The following is a 22,317-nucleotide window of genomic DNA, read 5'->3' as shown; positions in this document are numbered from 1 at the left end:
CTAAATGCTCTTCTAGGAAAGTGGTAGATTCTTGGTCGTCAGAGAGATGGGCCCTGCTGTGTGAGCACAGCAGCACCTTGAAATTGGGCAGCTGTTTTCCTACAGTGAGAGTGAAAAACCAAACTAGGTACCTTGGCTTAAGCAGTTGATTTCCTAAGACAGTACAATGATCATGACTAATTTGGCTAGCGTAACACCTCTTTTTCAGAAAACAATAAATGAACGTTGCTGGAGAGGAAATGATCGCATTATTATCATAAATTACTCAAAATTCATTAACCCAAATGATTGAATCTTTTTTTTCAGGTTCCACGTTAAGCGCTACGTTAGGCGTTCAAGATTGCAAACTCCTTTTCCACAGCTATCTAACCCTGGAAGGCTTCACTGAGCTTCTCCTTGCGTTACTGGAAAATCCTTAGGATCTCAGCTTAATCAGTGGTTCTGGAATTGGACGTGTGCATTTCCAGTCCTGCAGTATATGGGGAATACACTGGAAAATATCATGTGCGTTACATCTGATCACTGTGGAACTATTTTCCTGGAATGGAAAATACCAGGAAGTTGCTCAAAAGCTAGAGCCGTAACTAATCTTAATTCCTTTATGTAGCATACCTTAACTTTTTAGATTTCATTCCATAAATACAGTTAATGCCTATATTGCTAGTATCTCACAGAAGAATTTCTAAAGCAGCAATGATGGAGGGGCAGCAATCTCATTTCTACTCTTCTTCTCTTTCCAAAAATACATACGCAAAGTCATTTGAGGAACAAAGACTTGTAATAGAAGAGCTCAGAGGCCCAAATGAAGGTTGCGGCCAGCTGCAGTGCGCAGCTGTCTGAATACATCTTGGAAAGAGACTGTACTCTGAAGAAATGTAACTGTCGAAGGAAGGCAAAAGATGGGAAGGGCACCAAAAACATAGTGAGTGAAGGAACTTGACCAAGCTGTACCTCAGATTACTGGCAGTGCTGGGAATGGGCTATAGGTTTTCTGAATCCTTGTGTGCTGACAGCTTGTGTTCTGACAGCTGCCAAACACTGGGGTTTCAGGGGGTGGGAAGCTTTTTCTTTTTAAAAGAAAAACTCAACAAAACAAGACAGGCCCAAAATTCTGTCCAAATACAATCACCTGCATAATAGTTCCTCAGGATTCAGAATTATCGTCCATGAATGACAATTACAAGCTAAACTATTGATTTGTTTGTATTTAGAAATTATTTTTTTTCATAAGACAGTACGCAGAACAGACGTAACAAACATTAATACGATAATGCACATACTCTCTCATACTTGTAGGCTCTGTATTATTCCTTATTAGTTGTGTGTCTTGGTGCTCTTAGACACTTGTTACCTCAGCTAGGGATGGAGACTGTTGTTTAGGAAAACAGGGCTTGTGAAAGAGTTTGTGGATTTTCAGAAATGAAATTCTTCACTCAAAAATAAGTTTGGGGAAAATAGGCTATTTCCATACAAAGAAGGAAATTCATTTCCTGCTTTAAGTGTATAAAGGCAAGCAATGTTGAACTCAAGTCATAATCGCAGACCTGATAATAAATTATTTTATCACTATTAATACTGATAAAGACTTGTCATACTTATTAGTGTATAGTAACCACTGTTAAAATCCAGCTTTTAACAAAGTTACCAAAACATTGTGAGAGCCGCTGACAAAACTAACATTTTAATGGCAACCACTGAAACAGTAACCGTTGTACAGGCTGATTCTGGAGTCAATCCATGAGCCATAGATGACTGAGAAAGAAAAATGAAAATCTGCCTTCAGTGCAGGGAGCGTGGAATTTTAAGAGTTACACACATACAGAAATCTCAGTGAGTCAACAAATACTGCAAGAGAGCCAAAAAATAGTTTAGTTGAACATGTGGGCTCCTTGTTTACGCAGGCTTTTCAGAGGATGTTTTTCAAAAAAGAAATGTAGACCCATTTAATGCTCAGTAACTGTGTTTCTGGGGATGTGTCTTGGCTGCGCTACGATCAAGAGTTTAGACTGCTACTGAAGGAGGAACCGTCCTCTCCCAAGGCAGTTACAAGTTAAATCTCCTATTAGGGTGGAGAAGTTCATTTTATTGTGCTTTTTTCCTCCCTTTCTGCCATTACTGGGTGCACCTGGCAGTCTTCAGTTTCTTGCTGTGCATTGTGACCAAAAATGACAACAGAAAGAAGCATGATCTTGTAGCTGCAGGACAAGCGCGTGACTGCGTGGACTTTCAAAGACCAAATGATGAGGCAAAATACTGGAAAGAAGCTCTAACAGATCATGAATGCCAACATCTACAAAATCCATACTCGTGGGATGAACATTTGATCAGGAATGACAGCCCATGCAATAGAGATACAAGATTTTTGCAATTTATGTTATAACGGCCCTAGGAACAAAAAACCGGATTTCATTATGTAGTCCTCAATGCTCAGTACTTTTTAGGTTCCTGTACCTCCCTGGAGTTCTTCCATGCTATTGTAATATAAATAAAAAGTTAATTAGAATTTCTGAGGAACAAGGAATGTCTTTTTTTAATGTATCCACTGCTTTTAACACCCACAAAATTTTCTTGCCATTTGAACTCCTGTCCTTTAAAACCAGTCAGCGTGAATTCCTGTTTTTACTCGTCATACATTCTTCAAAGCACGTACCAAATACTCTTGGTGAAACCTTGTCACCTCTTCCCCATCCTGTTCCGAGCTGAAGTCAATGTGAGTTTTGTTACTGAAATTAGTGAAGCTGGGATTTCTTTCTTTTTCAGTAAAAGGTATTCAGACACAACAGGCTTTTGTTTGGCAAGATCCAGTTTCCATTTTATCCAAACCATCGGAGCTCAGGGAACAGGCAGGATCAACTCCCTCATGAATTCTAAGACCAATTTGTGTGTCCCTCAGTCAACTACAGAATCTTGCTCACCTGACTCTCCAGGCCTTTCTGTTCTTTACCTCAGCTATTCCTTCTTCCGATTTAAGCATTAGACTAAGACAATGGGACAAATTCTCTTTCCAGTGATCTTACAGTAAATTCAAAGGGCCTTCACTTACACAGCTGATGACCCTAATTCCTCAGATAGCTTGCACCTAGAATACAATGAAAAAGCACTCTTCTGGAAAACACAGTTTGAGTGCCTTAGTCTGTCTTTAAAACATATACATATCAACATCTCTTTCTCTACAGACAGCATCAATTGCTTCATAAGCAAAGTCCTCCAGTATGTAGGCCTGCACATGAAGGAAAGTAATTGTGCAATTGTCAAACTTTCCTTGTCTCGAATTTGAGAATCTTAGCCTTAGCGATGGTGCGTCACAGCCTGTTAAGCCACCAAGACAAACTAGCTGTGTTATACAGAGGGTAAATCAGTTAGTGATTTCATAGCCTTTTCACTTCCAGAAGTGTTATATATATATAAGTGGGTGAGGCCACCCACATGGTCCAGTGTTGTGGTCTGGTTGCTCTGTTGGAAAAAGCAGTATAAAGTCAGCTTTTTGGCTTCTGCCAGCACATCCAGATGATTTCAATTTGTTCGGATTCCACTGGAGTGGTCAGCATTACTTTGACAGCGCTTTGACAACTTTGCCAATAGGCAACTCTCTGCAGCCTTAAGAATTTCAATGCACGCTGGGACCAGGCAGAGGTACAGCTATCTATTTTACAATCCATTACCCATGTGGCTTCTTAAACGTAGGTCCATTAGGTAACTCCCGGATATGCAAGTGTTTATTGTGTGGCCTATATTCAATAAACACTTTACCAAGCTCAGGTTTCTACTGACGGAGTAAGGAGAGATTAGGACAACAGCCATACCTTAGGGGACCATACATTGAGTTCATTTTTAAGTAGAGTTCAGAATCCTGCAACGTAGAAGTACCACATTAGAGTGAACTTACTCATTAGCAGTCAAATCGGTAAGTGCCAAAAAACTGACCCGACAGATTTTATGGTTCTTTCTGAGTAACTTCAATTGCGTATGGAGGATAGTAATACCACAGAGGAAATTTTCTTTTTTGTGTCTGGCAGCCCTGCCTACCAGCATGAAAAGACCTCAGGATTGCACAAGATTATCTGTTGATCACAGAAAGGTTTAAGCATTCAAAAGGTGCTCCCTGAATGTTTTGATGGCGTTTTATTATGCAGTAAAAGAGAGGAAATAGTCTTGGCACTTCTGATGTTCCTGGTATTCAGCAAGTTAACCATCAGCATGAGTCCAACCTCATACTGGCAAGAATCACATGTTCTCAGAGTTTCCGTCTGCGAGTTGCCATTTCATTAGAGAGATGGTGTGTGTGGAGAACAAGTGGGTTCTCTTTCTAGACATTCAGACTGTTGTCTAGGTTGTTAAATAATTGGAAGAATTAAGTGTTTTAAAGCTGTTCGGGGCTCGGACTACAGTACATGACATATAGGAAACATTTCTTAGCTAAGTACTCTTAAGTACTGGGAAAAGCAAATAGCGTTGCTGATGCCACTAATTAACTCATTACCTGCAACAAAGTGTCCAGTTTTTGGAACAGGACTCCAAGGAGCAATTTACTGTTCAGAACTGAGAGCAAATGCATTCACTTTCATTTTACTTCATCACCTTGTCCTGTTACCTTCATCAAAACTCATAAGAACCACTTACAGAAAGGGAGATGTTTTTTACAGCGAAGGGTAACCCCCAAGGTGAATGCACAGATCAATAAAGGAGTCATTTCATGGCACTGCATTTCCAGCAATCAGGGAACAAATCCACCAGTTAATAGTTACCCAACTGGTAGGCACATACACACTTTCCTAATTTTTAGTAAATCTGTGGGCTTCCTCAGCCAACTAAGAATTTTGTATACAAAATTGCTAAAGGCTTGGAACATTTTGCAGACCTGACATTGAATTGATGCTCTTCCAAAGGCAGTAAGTCTGATGCGTAAGAGAAGTGGGTTTCATTCCCCAGGAACGTCTCACCTGTTTACCAACAGGAAACCAGTATCATCTCAGTATCTTCACTAATTCCTTTTGGAAGATGAGGACAATAAGTAGCTGTGAGGTCACTTTGAAGAGCGGGCTGTTACATGCGGCAGCAAAAAGGACTGAGCAGGTAGCACTTCTCCTCCTGACTCAGCAAATACTGAGCCAAAGTCCAAGCATAGTGCTAATAGGCAAAGCTATTGCAGTAGTTGAGTCTTGTGAACAAAGCTAGAAACTGAGGTTTATGAACTCTACAGCTCCTGTGGCGTTTTCTCCACATTAACCGGGGAAAAATCACTGGTTCCAGGATCTGAAATTATGCCACTTTTAGGAGGTATGCAAAGAACATAAACACACATTTTAAAAAGTCTGAGAAAATCACAGGTTACCACATCAAAATATTTCCAGCATAGTAGGAACCCACAGAGAAGAAATTATGCCCTTACCCAATAAATCAAACTACAAAAACAGCATTACTCTTCACATGCAGGCAGAACCTGACAGAGGCACAGATCAAGTCACCCAAGCCTGCAGGAAATTCTCAGGGATGAGAAGACAGGCACCTAACGGCTCTAAGCACCTAACGGCTGCAATAGACTAAGAGCTAAATTCTCCTCAGTTACGAGTGATCCAGGAAAGGTTCTCAGTGCCTCTGTGTTAAAAAGAAGGCAAAGGCTCTCGCGCTTTCTGAAGTCCTTCAGCACTTTCACCTACGCTTACCATTTAACTGTTTGGTAAAAAATGTAAATCAGTAGTTTGTTTATTTCCAAAAATGGACAAACTCAGCTCATGTTTTATTAGCAAGGAAAGATTTTCTGGTAAGTGTTCTCAGTCTCACTGGAACTAAAGAGCTGCCAGCTGCATAGGAAAACATGCTTAAAGAAAGATCATTTTGGAAAAACTTAAAATATCCCCATATCCTTTCCATCTCTTTATGCCTATTTAAAAAGAGCAGCAACATACCAAATTGGAACTCTTAAAAAAAAGTCTGAACAATGTAATATCTATACTTAGCATACTGGTAATCTCAGGCCAAGATTCAGTCTTTGGAGCATTTGCTACATGTATACCACATACATGTTACTACAAGGAGTAGCAACTATGTAACATCTGGCATTTCCGTATTCCAGTCTCCAAACGTGAAAAGTAAACAAGGCATTTTTGCACAAACTAAAATGTACAGCGCCTAATAGTACATCCAGGCTTAGCTTGGGAAATGATCCAGTGGCTAAGACAGGCCATTCTCCCCCCTCATGGACACAGGACGTATTTCAGCCAAACCTTTCTGATCTACTTTATGGCAGCAAGCCTTTGGCACAGCGGACTTCACATGTTTGCTCTTTGGGAACAAATGTTTCTCTTCTTAAAAGTCTACCAAACAGTTCTAGTATTCATACTAACAAAATTTAAATACAATAATATTTAAAGGTGACTAAAGAGGAAATGAACAAATGTCTTTTAAAGCATATGACCTAACAAAGTGCCGAGACTTTAAAAAGAAGATGTACGCACTAAGCCAGTGTGTCTTAAAGGATCCTATGATAGGACATCATGCAAACCGCCTTCTGCCTGTGATCAAAACAAAGGAAAATCCTTTTTCTTTTCCCTTCCTTAAAACGGAGAGAGTTTGGATTGTCAGTGGTGTCAGTGGGAAGTGAAGTGAGAACAGATCATGCAGGAGAATTTGAATCTGGAAAAGCTGTGCTCAGACAGTAAGCACAAGAGACCACAAAAACTGTCACAGAGAGGGCATCCGTCGTCAGGATGCAACAGGGAAAGAACTGATGAGGACAACTAAGCTATGATTTGTTCCCTAAAGAGATGGAGGTAGTAACAGGATAAGAAACTACTGAAAGCTTATGGAAGAACTGAATCCAAAGAGACCTTTAGAAGTTGATAGTCAGATGTTTAAAACTGCACCTCTTGTCTGAGAACTATGTCAGTGCTGAGCACTGCATAATGAAATGCGCACATTAGGCGTGTTTTCGTGGATTTTTTTTTTTTTTCCCCTAAACCTAACTACACAGACTTCACTATCAATACGGTATATTTGGAGCTGATTGAAAAAATCCTGTGTGATTTCTTGCTGGATACAAATCATATGCCTTGAATAAGCATTAGCTGGATAACTCACAAGTCCCCTAGGGAAAATATGCTGTACAGACTACTCCGCATAAGTGGGGATTAATATCAAATCCCACAGGAAGTCATGCACTGCAGTGTTTATTTTCCTTTCATTTCATATTTACTGGCAGTTTATACTGTTCTTTCAGCTTGCGTTAAACAGACATTGTAGCATGACAGATTTTTCAGCGCATGTAACATCATGTCTCACGTTTTGGCCATCTGATAGTGTTTACTAGGTATAATTGGTGTCCAGTGGGTCTTAAAAAATTGCAGATGGCATAAACTCAAGTTTACTCCATGGAATGTCTCCTTATATAGAATTTTTATGCTTAAAACATTTTCAAACTTAGCGTAGTATTGACGTGGCAGCTGCTGTCACTGCTCACCATTAATCTCAGTATTGATGTTCTCACCCTCAAGCAATCTTCACTCATTTTTTACTCTCATTAAACCTGGGTATTTTCCCTATATCTGTATATTCCCCATTGCTTGAGATAACAGTTCAGTTTATGGCATTTCTGGCTCGGTCTGATTACTTTTTTGCATCTTTCTCCACACTTTCAGAACCCAGTTTTTCCCTGTCCCATCTCCAGCCCAAGTCCTTTGAGATCAGAAACTAACTTCTCATTGTCATCACTGTAAAAGGGAAAGAACGTCATTCAAGGGCAGTGTTCAACAAAACCCAGCACTGATGCTACAAAAGTTATTTCCTTCTTCATAGCCTCCAAACTGGAAGAATTGCTTGAGCTATCTAATCCAGTATTCTACCATCAGCTACTTTTAGATATCTTTGTGCTAGGCACAGAAACAAACAAATCCAACAGCAAGCAAATCCTACTAAGAGTTTCCTCATAACTTTATTCAAAACTTCACTGGACGAGACCCGGAGCACCATGATCTCACTGCAAAGTTGGCCCTGCTTTGAGCAGGGGGGGGGGATAAGGCGTGTGGACTAGATGTTCTCAAGAGGTCCCTTCCAACCAAGGTTATTCTGTGGTTCTATTAATGAACTAGAATCCGCCTAATACCCTAAGCCGTATCTCTAATCATGAATTTCTGATTATAGCGATAGCAAGATCTCATTTATTTAGCAAACTCGGGTAAGAAGAGCCTGACATAAGAACGGAGGTATGCACCCAAACGCCCATTAGTGAGGTACAACGAAAAGTCACCCATTATCCTGCAGACCGTCTCAGAAAGAGGAGGGGAAGAGGCTGCAATGATGGTACCACTGCTGCTTTTCCACACACAGTCCTTTGACACGGAACCTTTCTAACAAAGCGGCAGGAGGGAGTGGGGGAGAAGAGTTGTTCATTCACAATGGAGAACCACAGTGCCTGTGAACGGATTAGTGCTAATCGCTTTACCAGCTAGTAAGTGCCAGTTTGTTAGACAGATCTTCCTTCACGTTTTCTAGGGCTCAACATTTGTAAAACCCTGGTATCTTTACCAAATACTCATATGCATCAATTCACTTGAGAATGCAATGTGATATCATTTTATACACCACCAGTATTTGTGTGCACATTTATCATCTGAATTTTTTTAGGTTTAGTCTTGCCATCTTTTCAAATTCTCTTTAATTTAAAGACATTTTCTTTCTCAGTAAATTGTCTTGGCCTGTGTTACTGAAAGGCTGTTGTTGCACATACAGGAATCTGTTACTGTACATTTTGTATGGTTTGTAAACGTCAGTCTCTCCAGAAAAAAAGATCGTGGAGGGATGGCAAAACCTGAAATACATGTGATCAATAAATGATGTTGTTTCATCATACAGAAAATGTCCTTGTATCAGAAACAGAAGTCAATCCGTCTATCCAGTATCGAAACAATGAGCAAGACACCGGTGCCTAGAAAGGTATAATTTTAGTATGTGGTAGCGTAGTGTTGTCTCTGCTAACTTAACCTAACGTAGCACAGGCAACAGAGGAGTGAAGGAGCAGTATCAGACTTCAGCATGTGCTAACATGTTCCTGAGACTTTGTATCATGGTTGCCAGCATGGGCTAAAACTCACGTTGCACAGACCTTAAAAAAACTTTTAAAAAAAAAAATCCCATTTGGTAAGATCGGGTGTGAGCCTTCCCCGCACTAGTCTTTATTGAGTGATTAGGTGAAAAGCCTGACAATATTATACTTAATAGTTCTTATTTTTTATTGCAAACAATAAAAGGAAGTCTTTCATGAGCGTCAGAGTTGGCCATCTATAGTCTTTCTCTCATCAGTGTGGCAAACACCCATTAAATGCTTCCAATGATACTGACTAGCCAAATTTAGGAGGATGAGGGAGGTAGACAGGGAGGACGCAAAGGGAACACTGCACTGATCTGAGCAGTGATTTGCATCTAAAATATTAAAGGCTGCCTGGGACCAATCAGCATTAGCATTACATGAAAGCCACCTACTAGTAGAGACAGTTTTTTTTTTTTTGTTCCTTGCACGTTTGGAGTGGGGGTTAGCTTTTTAATCCCCCCCCCCCCCCCAAAAGCTGGATTTCCCAGTAGCAATTTTAACCACAACCTCTAGGCATTAAGAAAACAACTGGATACAAGGGCAAGAAAATATGTACATCCTTCTATATACATCATCAAAATATCTTTTGATCCGATAAAGACAGGCAACAGTATTCAAGCTTTGAAATTGTTTATGAAGTAATCAGCATTAATTTGTTCTGTTCAGATTTTAATTATATACCATGTGCCTTCCTGTGAGGACACTACCACAAGTATAGCTGTCAGATGGAAATTTAATTTTCTAGTAGATGACCATATACCTCATGAATTATACATGAAACTTTGTCTCACGGTGACTGTTGCTATAAGACTCTTTCATCATTTGTATGTTTAAACAAACCACAATAGTTTTTAAATAAATCTGATCAGCAGTAAAGAGATGATAAAGTGCTAAGAACGATTTCTAAAACACTGTTAGAGGCACACTTCTTATTGATTTGTTTTGCTGCAATTTGGGTCACATTCCTCTGCTCTTAGTTGTTAGCAGAATGATGGGCAGACCGTTGCATTCACTTTCAAATACAACATGGATAGCTGGATTTACATTTCTTTTTAAGACTCAGCTTTTGCAAACAAGCCTTAGATTTCAGACATAATTCTGTTATTCAAATGGGAGAAGAGTTTGATAGCTATGCTAATCACTTTTATCTGAGAAAACATAACTAATAGCTTGGTTTACATTTGCCTACATTTATGAGCATAATTTTAGCACATAATTTTATTGCGCTATAAAACATAATACTGCATTAGTCCGCTCCTAAAAAAAAAAGTTACCTTGGAGTGATTTGCACTTAAACCTTCACACGACATTTAAATGACAGTATCATTTTAAAATTTTGATCTTTTTAAATTAATAAAAAAAAAAATCACATAGCAATCTTATAAAGCCAATTTCTGTATAAATATTTGGCGAATGTGTTCAAGATGGTCACAGCGGCATTGATCACAGCATTGTTTAGAGTCGGTTATTCTCCTGTATAAATTGGACTGAACAAAGATAATTTGTTCTTACATTGCATCAAAAGAATCTCTCAAAATTCTCCATCGACATACACATTAACAAATTATGTGGAAGAAAAGAGGAGTGATCTACATAGTCTTTTTTTGCATTCAGTGTTTTCAGCACTGGAAACTGAAAGGGAAATGATGCCTTTTAGGTTAAGAGGGCTAGTTACTACTTTCAGTGGCCTATAAACAAAGAAAATTTGCTCAAAAGAGATTTTGCATTATTGTACTTAATATTTCCTCTTGGAATAGTTATAGCCAATAATGATATGACAGCTGTTTTCCAGGATGACAACTGTGTCAATAGACAAAACATAGTGATCTTGATATTAATAGTGTTTTGCACATATGTAGCGCTTTTTCTCTGAAAATTTGAAAATATATATGTACAAATTTAACCCCACCACTCCCTTGGAGAAGGAAAAAGTGAGGTACAGAAACATTACACCCTTTGTGATACCAAGAATCGACCTATGGCAGAATGTGAATTTTAATGTGGCTCTCATTCTCTAGCTAGCGAAGACCTCTTCTAAAGAAAGCTCTTGAGGAGTCCACAGTTGGTCTTGTAATTACCTGTGGCATATTGTGTATTTTTTTCCAACCAAATCCCCTCTCCCCGCAGTAGATTTTCTTGTGCAGTACAGTTTATATTGTCAAACTAATATCCCTGTTCCCACAAACAGATATCCAGAAGGTTAACCTTTGCCGTATGAGTAAGTCCATGTACTTTATATCTTAAAGGTAAGCACACGTATATTGAGGGGATCATATCTTGCCTTCTCTAGTAACATTGCTTGGAAATGGCTTGCTTGCTTACTGACTGCAAATGAAACCATGCTACTGAGCTATGTTTTTGGTACTCAGTTTTGATAGATTTCTTTTATTTATTATTTGATTTTACAGGATCTCGGTGCTCATGGCATATTTAATATGATGCATTGCATTAACTGTAATACTAATATGGCTTGCTTGTGTAGAGTTATTCCATGATACTTGCAGATTTTGTCAGGTTGAGACATTGAGAAACGTCACGCCAAGCCACCACTTAGCATAATCTTTTTGCACTGTACTGTAGCACCGTGAATCCACAGTGAAGACACTGGGGAAACTTTGGACATGCTACTTTAGTTTGAGAATAATTCCTTCTTCCAAACAGAATCAGAGAAATTAACAAACTAAGAATTTCTAACCCACAGAACGGAAGCTGTAAGTGAGCTGAAAATAATACATGCAAACCCAACTTTCAATTCATTTCATAAAATTATCAGATTTGGCAGCATTATTTAATGTGGCTCGTCACTCCTTCTGAAGACAGATGCTGTGGCCTAACAGCAGATGTCAAAAACTAAACTGCTTAGCTCCTGCTAAGGGTCTGTTCAGCCCATATTGCCATGGAATGGGAGGGTTGAGTTACTCACTCGAGATAGTTCTGCCTCCATTGACTGTAGAGTTCAATTAGGCAAAGTACCTAACTTTGCATGATTCGTGTCAAGAAAGATCACCCCCTCCCATCCTTTCCTTAAAAGCTGTCGTTTCTTGATCACATCATTTCACAAGAATCCTTTTTTTCTTTTTTCTTTTTTAAAGAACATAAAGTTTATAATATCATAGATATGAAAAAAAGCTTTGAAAGCATGACCAAAAGTCACCTTAAACTGCCCAGAAATAAGAACGCATCTGGAAAGGAACTCAAATCATTTAAATAAAAACTGCGTAACGGTAAGCTTGTACTTACAATATGACTTTTGGCATTTGAGTCCAGGTATTTGGAGTGCTGAATCCTACTTCAAATCTGTTCCAGTTAACAATATCAAAACTGTGCAAGACAGGCAAGGGATAGCCTTGAGTATGACAGCACAAGCTAAAAAGTGTTGAGCAGGACAAAGAAAGAAATAAGAGATTGTCAGTACTCCAGAGACCAAAAAAAGGAAAGGTTTTCTCTCCCTGTACCTGCTTGAGATTCTCTAAGACACTTCAAAATAGTGCCAGATTTTGTTTAAGAGGGTATGGATCGGTGTGGTATGCAGACTTCCTGCTGTTTCTTCTTTTTCCCTCTTACACTTGCATGAAGGGAGGGGAAAAATGGAGCAGGAATTCCGTGCCTGTGAACTGATCTTCTTTCTCTTGCCAAAACATGGCTGCAGAACCCAGGCAGACTGTTAGTGAAGCAGCCACTCTACCCTGAAGGATCTGGCTTTGTTCTGCCAAATAATGGTATGGCATATAGAATTTGTCCTTACCCTCAGTATATTAGGCAGAATTGTGATGGATTCCATGCAAGCTTGATGAGAGAGGACGTTAGGACACAGTAATCATATTTGCACAAGTTTGTTCATATTCCTCCAAAACTAATACTAGACGTTTGCTGCGTAAGAATTAACAACACCATTAAATCTTCCACCAGTAGAAAAGTCAAACCAAAAAGCTAATATCCAGAAACACCTTTGATTTCCTGAAAACTGCTACACAAAACGATTCTGTTTCTCCAGGAAAACTTCACGTCTAAGTCAATGTCTCCTCACACATATGAGGAGGAATGACTGAATTTTTTAGATGGGGAAGGTTTGTTGGCACCAGGATGCACCCACTTTTGAATTGTTGAATGTCTTCCCTGCACTTACAACCCCAAAGTATTAATCTCAGAAAATACAGAGTATCAGAGTCACATACCTCGGCAAAAAGTCAAGAAATTCCGAATTGATGTTCTAGCCTTAATGAATACCAATGTGTGCGCTGTGAAGTGGAAGAGGATTACAGTGGGAGAAAAGCCAGCAATGAGGGCAGAGTATCATCCTTAAATTGGAGTTCCCTGGCTGTTTTTACCTTAAGCAAGTCCCACACCAATGCAAAGTTGCACTTGCTCTGTGCTGTGCCTGACAGTGCCTCCAGATGTCATTAAAACAGCTTTTTAACCTTTGGCCTTTTATTTAAAGGTGGATTTTTTATTTTTTTTTTAAAAAGGAAATGATCGTTCTCTTCAAACATCTTCAGCAAACAAAGCTCCTCAAAGCCACTGTCTGTTAACGCTACTGGCTTTTTTAAATAACCGTAATTAGACGTGTAAATTAGTAATTATATTTAGGACCTTTTTTTTTTTTTTTTTTTAAACTAATGTTGAGATCCATATTTAAGGAGCAAGCCAGAAGCACCTCCAACTAAGTGGTTCCCCGAAGCATGAAAATCTTTTATTTAGTTATCACATAAATGGCTTTAAATTGAGAATCCTAGCAGCATCATTTAGCCACCAGCATTCTCAATTTAACTATAGGAAACTATAGGAGCTAGGTGGGGAGAGCGCTCTACATTTTACAGGGCGGAATTCAACCATTAGGTTGGAAACATGGCCTGCTGTTGTAGCTATTCTTTCTGCAAGTCTTTTGAAGGTCTCACTCCGAAAGTAACAGTAACTGGAAAATTCTATTACACACCAAAGACTTTCAGCTTCTAGGTCGGAAATTTAACATCGTCCTCAGTGGGGATAATCTATCTATCACTTTCAAATAGCCTTCACAGATCATTTGTAACGCACCAAAGCTTTTCTGAAATGAGGATCATGACCATAAGTTAACTTAATGCTGACTGATACTTGGTAGATGTCAAATGTCAGTGCCCTAAATAATTAGTTTCACACTCAGTTCACCTGAGGAAGTACAGCTATTCTACTCTGTGAACAGGAAAAAATAAGGCATGGGATTATAAAAGACTGGCAGCAAGATTATACAGGAAGTCAATAGCAGATTTGGGAGCCTCAACTACAACAAAATCCCAGAACTATGCTCATTTTTTGTCTTGTTTTGTTTTGGTCCATTGCAATTGTTTTTTTCTAAGCTATCTCCCAAGTTCATTTTGGTGTAACATTTCTATCATTGAAAAATAATCAGACTCCTTAAAATAATAAAACCAGCATATTTTTTGTCACTCTTATTTCCTCCCAGACCCAATTTGGTAGATGTGATAAGAACTTTCAAAAACCCTGACCTTCAAAACGGAAGCACTGTTAAACCTTGAACATAACGGCATGATGTAATATAGACAGAATAATATCTAGTTAAATAGCTGTTCCTTTAGCAGCTACATAGTTCATTCATTTATGTAAGAACTAGGTTCATGTCCAGACGATGTAGCTTCCAGTCAGAGAAAAGTGTGACTAGCAACTGGAGTGTAATAAGAATGTAAGAATATTAGAGAAAAAGGAAATTAGGAAAGCCATTTTGTCCATGATGGGCCATCTAATTATTTCCTAAATGGGAAAATGCTTTTCCCTTACCTGGTTGACCACTCCGCACATTCAACATGAAAAATGCTTCTTGACATCTGTTCTGAACTTTCCTTTTATTTCAATGCGTGCTCCTTTGTCCTGTCATTTATGTCAGCCTGAAAACAACAACATGAAATGACAGGTTCTAACCACTTAAATATTGAAAATTGACCTTTTTCTTTCTTTATTTTTAAGAACAGGTTTCAATAGCATACCGTTTCCTCTCTCCCAGTTAAGTGTCTTTTAATTGCAGTGCTGTCACAAAGTTCAGTCACAGAGACCCAAACAGAAGTTTCTAACTAAGACCGTATAGGCTGCAAGACACAAAGACAGAGGGAAGTTCAGACTTCCAGAGCAGAAGTTGGGCTTACCGGGAACACTGACTACCTTCCCCTTTCCAGTGGAGGAAACAGTTAACTCTAGAATGAATGCTTATTTGTGGGTCTGTCCTGCATTTCTAACATGTCGATTGCTATTCTTACTATCACGCTTCTGGCACTGAGACAAAGTGACTCCGTAGTCTGAAAAGAGGCCGCCACTGCAAGAGTTGCTCAGGTGACTCTCATGAGTTAAGAGTCCTGCTGCATTAGCTCTATACCGACAGAGCAGCCAAGGTGGTGCCTCCACAAAAAAAACCTCACAGCTGTACTGTAGGGTGTAGTTGCTGAGTTTGCATCGTACTTCTGGGAGCACCTAGGGACTAACAGTAGCTAACAGATTCATGGTTTTAAAATAGGTAGGATTCCCAACAATGGTAATTTTTTGTGACCTGATGAAGTTGCAAACTTGCCAGTCAGTCTGTTCTGAAGATCAGGTGAGCCTCTTGTCAGCCATACCCCATAACGAGAGCAAGGCTCAAAAAACCTACACCATCTTCCCACAGCTGGCAGTCAGGTTAGCAGTCCATGCTAAAATAGGCAGATAGATACATGAATAATGAAACAGGCCACATTCCCATATGAAGATAAGGCTTAAATCAGCAAGCTCTTTTACTAAACTGAGGCTGGCACACAGGTCAGCTTGCTGTAACACTTCATCAAGAAAACTGAGCCTTGGTTTATAGTCTTCTACTCTGAACTCAAAAATAAGCCTGCGCCTAAAGTGAGGTCAGGATCTGTGACTAGTATCAATTTCAGACTACCCACAAACTAGTCATTCAAACATCTATACCATTCTCTGATATGAAATAAGCATGCATTTTATATATGCTATTTGGTAATCTCACAAGTCAAATACACTTAAGCATCTTTAAGCCTGATACAATGAAAAGTAAGTTTCATACCTAACCAGTAGCTAACAGTAGCTAACCAGTATCATTCTTTTACTTCCCACAAATGAGATAAGGTTATCCAGAAGATTTTTTTTGTTTATCCTCTAAGAAAACTGACATACTGTTTGTAACTGGAATTTGCATCTAGCATAACAACAGCTATCATTGTGCTGCTCTGCCGCACTGAGAAGTGTATCTGAGAGCAGGCTCAGATTTCTGTCATCTTCTCCTTGCATCCTCTCTAAATGTAAGCCTTTAGGCTCCAATTCTGAGAAAAGATCTATGCTGACTGATCTCTTCACCCACATACAGTTCCACAGAGGTCACTGGGGCTTTATGGAGGTGCACAGATCTCAACCAAACGGAGCTTATCACTGAAGAAGGCCAGAGTGAAGGTTTTTCTCCTGTAACAGAATTTACCCACATTTTCCAGTTAATCCAGCAGTTCAGAGGCACAGGCTTTCCACTTGCTACAGCTCCAGGACTGAGGAAAATTGATTTATTCTTGTACGTCAGGTTTAACCTGATCAACACAGCAACCACCCCCCTGCATGTCCAATGGTGCAGGCTTGACAGAATGCATTATGGAACTGTTGCTGCTGTAGCATAATCCAGGCAAGTTTCACCACTGGTATTAATGTATTGGCCACAGCTGGAGGCTATACCCCAACTGTGGATCTGATCTACTATGGTTAGATTCCCTGAATATATTAGAACTGAAAATTGAAGGGTTTTTTTTTTTGGGGTTTTTTTTTTTTTTTTTTTTTTTAGTTACATAGACTAGAGGATTCTTTGGCAGAAGCTTACACAGCCAAAATTGCTGACGCAGAAAGATGACTGATCAAAAAGCAACATAAGAAGGTCTGCTCAAGAGCTGATTTCCAAGAGTAGCTAGGCAGCAAAACGTGTCCATTAGAGAACTTGGTAGGCTTTATCTAACGCTGCCTGAACTGCGTAAGTTGATTAAAATCCACTGTAGTTTCTGATTATTAAAATATAGAATGTTTATTTAACTTCATGTTATTTCAACACTTACTGCTAAACGGCACGGACAAAGCAAGGCTTTGACCTGGCTCTAAATGGAAACTAACATCTCCATTTTTGAATTTGATCCAAAGCCTACTGAATTCAGTAGGTGATTTTCCATTAACTTCACTGGACTTTGGATCAGGCCCTATAAGATGAAATCATTTCAAACCAGGAAATTCTTTTCTTTTTCTTCTTCACTATATCATATTTTTGGAATGTTCTTTTAGTGGTTCATTCAGGAAGGAGCCATTTCTCAGCAGAGGAAAGGCCGAGGGAAACAGTTTCATTGATTGCAAAATCCACCCAATTTCTGGTGCAGGCTGTACTTTTGTCATGAATTTTCACATTTTTAGAATACAGTCCCCAGAGAAAAAAAATAAAAGGTGTCTAAGTTGTTGCTGAGTTAGGGCCTGAGTCATAAAAGTAATGCTGTGAAAAATTTAGTCTGTAGGTAACAATGAAAAAGTTAATGCAAATAGTCATTGACTTCATTATAGAAATCTTTGGCAACAACTTTTCCAGACTACCGTTAAGCCTTAAGAGAAAAACGTTTCGGCACACAACCACTTAATCATTTATATGAATGAAAACGAGCGCAAACAGAATGCTGAGATGGCTTTAAGATCACCTCTTTTTTCTTGTACGGAATACCCACTATAATTACATTTTGCTTGTCAGTTCATAAATTCTGTTTATTACAAAACGGACATTATTGATTGCTTTTTAAAAGTATTAAAACTAAGCTAAGAGCAGTCGATCTCTCAACAAATTCAAAACATACTATCTTCCAAACTAATCACTGGCAAAGGGACTATGGAAAAACTATCCAAGTTTATTGTAAGCCCAATGCAAAAAACTGCAGTTACCATGAGTTTTAGGTTAGTAACTCGGCTTTGAGTTTAGCATGTTTTAAGCCACAATGAAAAAAAAAGATAAACTTATTTGGCAAAGCCAGACACTTTTAAAGCCAACATCCTGTAATTGTTTCCTCATTTGGCCTGGCAGCTTAAACAAAGATTTAAAAAAAAAAAAAAAAAACTGTTGACAAAACTGAAATTTTCAGTCAGAAAGAAATAGAGAAATAAAGAAATCAAGGTATTTGTCACATCTGTGCTAAATGAATATGTAAATTATGTGTATTTTTTCCCTGTTTTGTTCTTTTCTTAGATAGGATTCAAAAAAGTTAAGTCAAAGAAACTCACTAGCCTTGTGGGAAAAAAGCCTGAATTTAAAATTGTCTTGGTTTGAATTGGTGCACACAGCAAGACATTTGAATACAGTTGACCCTACCAGTGCAGAAGAGCCAAAGCGATAGCAGGCAGGCAGCAAGTGAGGACTCAGCCTCTTTGAGATCAGTTGATTAAACGTCACCAAGTGAGATTAACACACACTGGGAATATCCTTATTTAGAACCAGTAAGAAAGAACAGTGATTAGAAGGGATTTAGAGCTGCCATTCTCATTAAAATAAGGTTAGAAGCGGACATCTACAAATAGCTATAGGAGAGGGAGGGGAGGGAAAGTCTTAAAATGGAGAAATTAACCATATTTGCTATTGGATTAAAACTAAACAATCTCTGAGCATACTCAGACTTTTACTTCTGTCACTGCTGTATTGCTGCCAGGCCTGAACTAATACCGAAAGAAAACATGAGGTAGCTACTGATCTGGCTGGAAAACACTGCCCTATTCAAAGTTAGAATCTGTTCTAAATATCAAGACACAAAATTAACTGATTAACTGTCCTGGATTTTGTGGGGGGGGGGGGGGGGGGAGGGGGCAGGAAGGGCACGATTTATATCAATGTCAAGCCAGGAGAGCAATTTTGTATTAACCTAAGTTAACAAAATGGAAAACATAAAAGTGTTTTTAAAGTGGAAATAATATAGCAACTTTCTAAATATCTTAACAGTGTACCTGGCTACACTTGGACCTAGGAAGCAATATTTTACATGTAGCAGTAGATTTTTTTTTACGGCTTTAAATCCAAAGACAGGGCTGTACTCCCATCAAAAAAGGATAACATCAAACGTTATGCCACTCTGAAAGCAGCAAATGAAATTCTGCAGTATTAAGAAAACCGCCAGATAACAAAGTTGTGATCCAACGGAACAGTTGTGTTCAGAACAGCTGTATTTTTGAAGCCACTGACACAGGGCCACGGTGTTAGCCGAGTGACAGTTTTTAGTCACTAAGCTTTTAGAGACAATGGAAAAAATTCTATGCAATTATCTGTGAAACCTATCACATGGAGGAGCGTATGCAAAATGCCTTTGTGGCATCAGTCAGGGCAAAGAAAGTAAGTAGACTTTGGCTCATACTACTGCCGCTTTGCACCATTCTGGTGGCCTAAAGAGACTAAAAAGGTACCCTGACAAGGCAGTAGATAACTGTATAATGAAGTTACGGGATTTGCTAATATGCCATTACTGAATTCAGAAATAAACTCTCTCCATATTTTCCACGTCAACAATTCAAGAACACAAAATTCTTAATGTGCACCCTATTAAGAAACTAGCAAAACAGAATTTTCTCAGAATACAACACAAACCATATATCTGGCCTGAGAAAAAGTGTTGCCCCTAGAAATAAATGGCAGTAGATTGCTCGGAGGCAGGTGCAGGTCTCCTGATCTTCCTGTACCTGGAAGGCATAGGGGAACGGGAACTCCTGTGTGCCCAGAAAGCCAGAGAGACCTAAGGTCTGTCCCTTCCTTTTGCCTCTAACTCAGTGCTTGTCCCTGTGGGGACTTGGGAGGGGGAGGAGAAGAATAAATCAGTCTCCGTCCTATCCGTAACTCAGTTTTGTGCCCTGTGAAGACCCTTCAGTTAGTTTACGGAGCAACAGTTGAAGCAAACTTGAAGTTTAACCAAACTTTGATGTAGTTTCAGACACCAAACTAGAGCACAGCTTTTACATAAATTGGTATTTTCGATTATTTCTTGCAATGCCTACCTGTCTCACAATTCTGATACACAGTCCCATCTTCTATAATATTTTCCCTCTTGCATCATATGAAAAATTTTACCAACTCCAATAAGATTATATCTACTGAATTTTTTTTAGTCTGGGAAATCAGAGACGCGAGGTTAGTTTGTCACCATCCCATTTTCTTATAATAGCATTACCTATCCTTTTCTTAAAAATTTTGTGCATAGCAAGAGGTCTGTACATGCTCAGATGCTCATCCCACTACCTTAAATGAAGGCTACATATACTATTCTCCAGCCATCTGGTGCCATTCACACCAGAGGTATTAAAAGCCCTCGAAACAAGACCTGCAGCTTTATTCCTTTCAGAGCTCCGCAGTAGACAGCTCATCCTCCCAGTGTGAGCACATTCAGCTCCTTCAATTTTAATTCCACCTTAGTTAAACTTCTGTTTTCATGCTGTTAGTCCCTAGACACTTTGCCTTTACTTCCATATTCAACAGCTTTCTTCTGTTACCATTTCCAGCGCAATAATCCTGTTCTAAATAGGATATCATATTAGGCTACATTAATGCAGGAATACTGAATGCTTATGCAGTCATCAATTATATTCTGCAAAACACCATGTAAAATATTTTGATAAGCTACCAGAAGAGACGTGAAATGGGTTTGCTGGGAACACCGAGACAGAAACCACCACAAGACCTTTTGTCGTCTTGAATGTCATCTGCCAATAGAACAAGTATCTCTACACGGTTCACGTAAGAGAAGCTTAAGCTGCCTGTGCCACCAAGAACCACACTGAGTCCAAAATACATGCCGTAACTGCAGCAGTTCTCTGGCTATGTTTTGCAAAGGTATGTCTATACATCAGTCACTGTAATCCGCCTACAGTTAGCACATGGCATAACTCTGCTCAAGTTGGTGTTTTTTTCATTTCTCTTGCTCTTTCCTTTTTTTTTTTTTTTTTTGGTTTAAACTTCAGGACAGGACAGCATTGTTCCTTTGAACAGACAGATGAATGCTGAATGCTGTTATAACAAAATTCTTAATAGCTTAGTTAAATCAGAGTCTATTCGTATAGTTAAATACATAATGTGAAATCAACTAATTCTGTAGTGTACATTGGATCTTGTACTATTCCCAAATTATATTCCTAACAAAGCTCCTTCCTTTGTCAATTATGCTGAAAACCCAAAACATGTTCTGAATGTCAGTTACAACCACTTTTACAACACTTTTTCCATGCATATTCATGTTTTTTTACAAGCCATTTTGTGTTTGAGTAGAATGTGTTACTAGAATCAGCTATGTTGTGATTTATTACAAAGCTGATTAAAAAAAAAAAACTTTTGTACAAGTAAGTCCTCTGAGATTATCTCACAGGTAAATTAGAGAGAAATTATGTCAAGGAAAGAAATACCAGGTCACATTAATATGTTTAGTAACTATGACTAAGAAAGTACGAATACTTCACTATAAAGAAACTGAAAGCTAGAAATTAACTCTTCTTTCAGAAAAGGAAGACCTACCTCCTCCATTTTGAGAATCTTCTTGATAAAAAAGTCTGTTCTTGCTGAGCAGCCAGCTGACTAGATAAAAATCTCAGCACTGGGTTCAGGATTAGTAGAGTGCAGTGTGCAGGAAATTTGTTAAGAGTCTCTGGGTTTTTATCATCAAGCTGTGAAGTCAGAAGTCAAAGATGGAAATCCTGTTCTTCAAAAAGGTATAGACTAGAAAAAACAATAGTAAACACTATTACTATTAGTAATACACCAAAACGTATGCCAGAGAGTGCGATGTGGTCTAACAAGGCTTGTAGGATTTCCCATGGAACAGGATGGAATGCCAAGACTTAATGCAGCTTGTCAAGAATCTAACTAAAAACTAAACTAAAAAATTCAGCAAATAAACTCACAAAAACGGGATTGAGCTTGGCAGTACCAGCAACTCTATTGCCCTGCTGGTAAAGCAGAAAAAAAAATCTTTGGGGGGAGGGGGGGAGGGAGGGAGGGGGAAAGATAATCTTTCCAAAGTGTATGTTTTCGACAGTTTGTTGTAATGCTTTCAGCAATCAGGCTGTTCTGCAGGGAGACTCTGTCCCATTGAAAAGGAAGCATGATGTTCCACAATGACAGACTCTCTAAACTTTCTGGGAAGATACTGGTTTTGCTGTTTCAGGGGGTGATGAACTAAGTTCCCATAAACTGGTGTGGGATAAATAAAATCTTGTGTAACTGGTGG

At 38.9% G+C, this 22,317-nt stretch overlaps 2 long non-coding RNA genes across 3 annotated transcripts in view; one reads left to right on the top strand and one right to left on the bottom strand.

The window, feature by feature from the left end:
• LOC138067435 (uncharacterized) overlaps positions 1–2,499 on the top strand; it is a 227,198-nt gene extending 224,699 nt beyond the window's left edge. Inside the window, exon 5 of the long non-coding RNA XR_011141351.1 lies at positions 307–2,499. This is a non-coding gene — a long non-coding RNA (uncharacterized lncRNA). The remainder of the gene's footprint in view (positions 1–306) is intronic.
• Positions 1–22,060, bottom strand: part of LOC104150458 (uncharacterized) — a 39,756-nt gene extending 17,696 nt beyond the window's left edge. For both annotated transcript variants that reach the window (XR_011141350.1, XR_695607.2), the window contains exons 1-3: positions 21,606–22,060; positions 14,855–14,961; positions 12,323–12,448 (exon numbers count right to left, since the gene is read on the bottom strand). This is a non-coding gene — a long non-coding RNA (uncharacterized lncRNA). The remainder of the gene's footprint in view (positions 1–12,322; positions 12,449–14,854; positions 14,962–21,605) is intronic.
• Between the last annotated feature and the right edge of the window lie 257 nt (positions 22,061–22,317).

This window comes from Struthio camelus, chromosome 5, assembly GCF_040807025.1.
Source record: "Struthio camelus isolate bStrCam1 chromosome 5, bStrCam1.hap1, whole genome shotgun sequence".
Taxonomy (NCBI): Eukaryota; Metazoa; Chordata; class Aves; order Struthioniformes; family Struthionidae; genus Struthio; species Struthio camelus.
The sequence above is the reverse complement of the archived record's forward strand: the minus strand, read 5'-3'. Positions and strand labels throughout refer to the sequence as shown.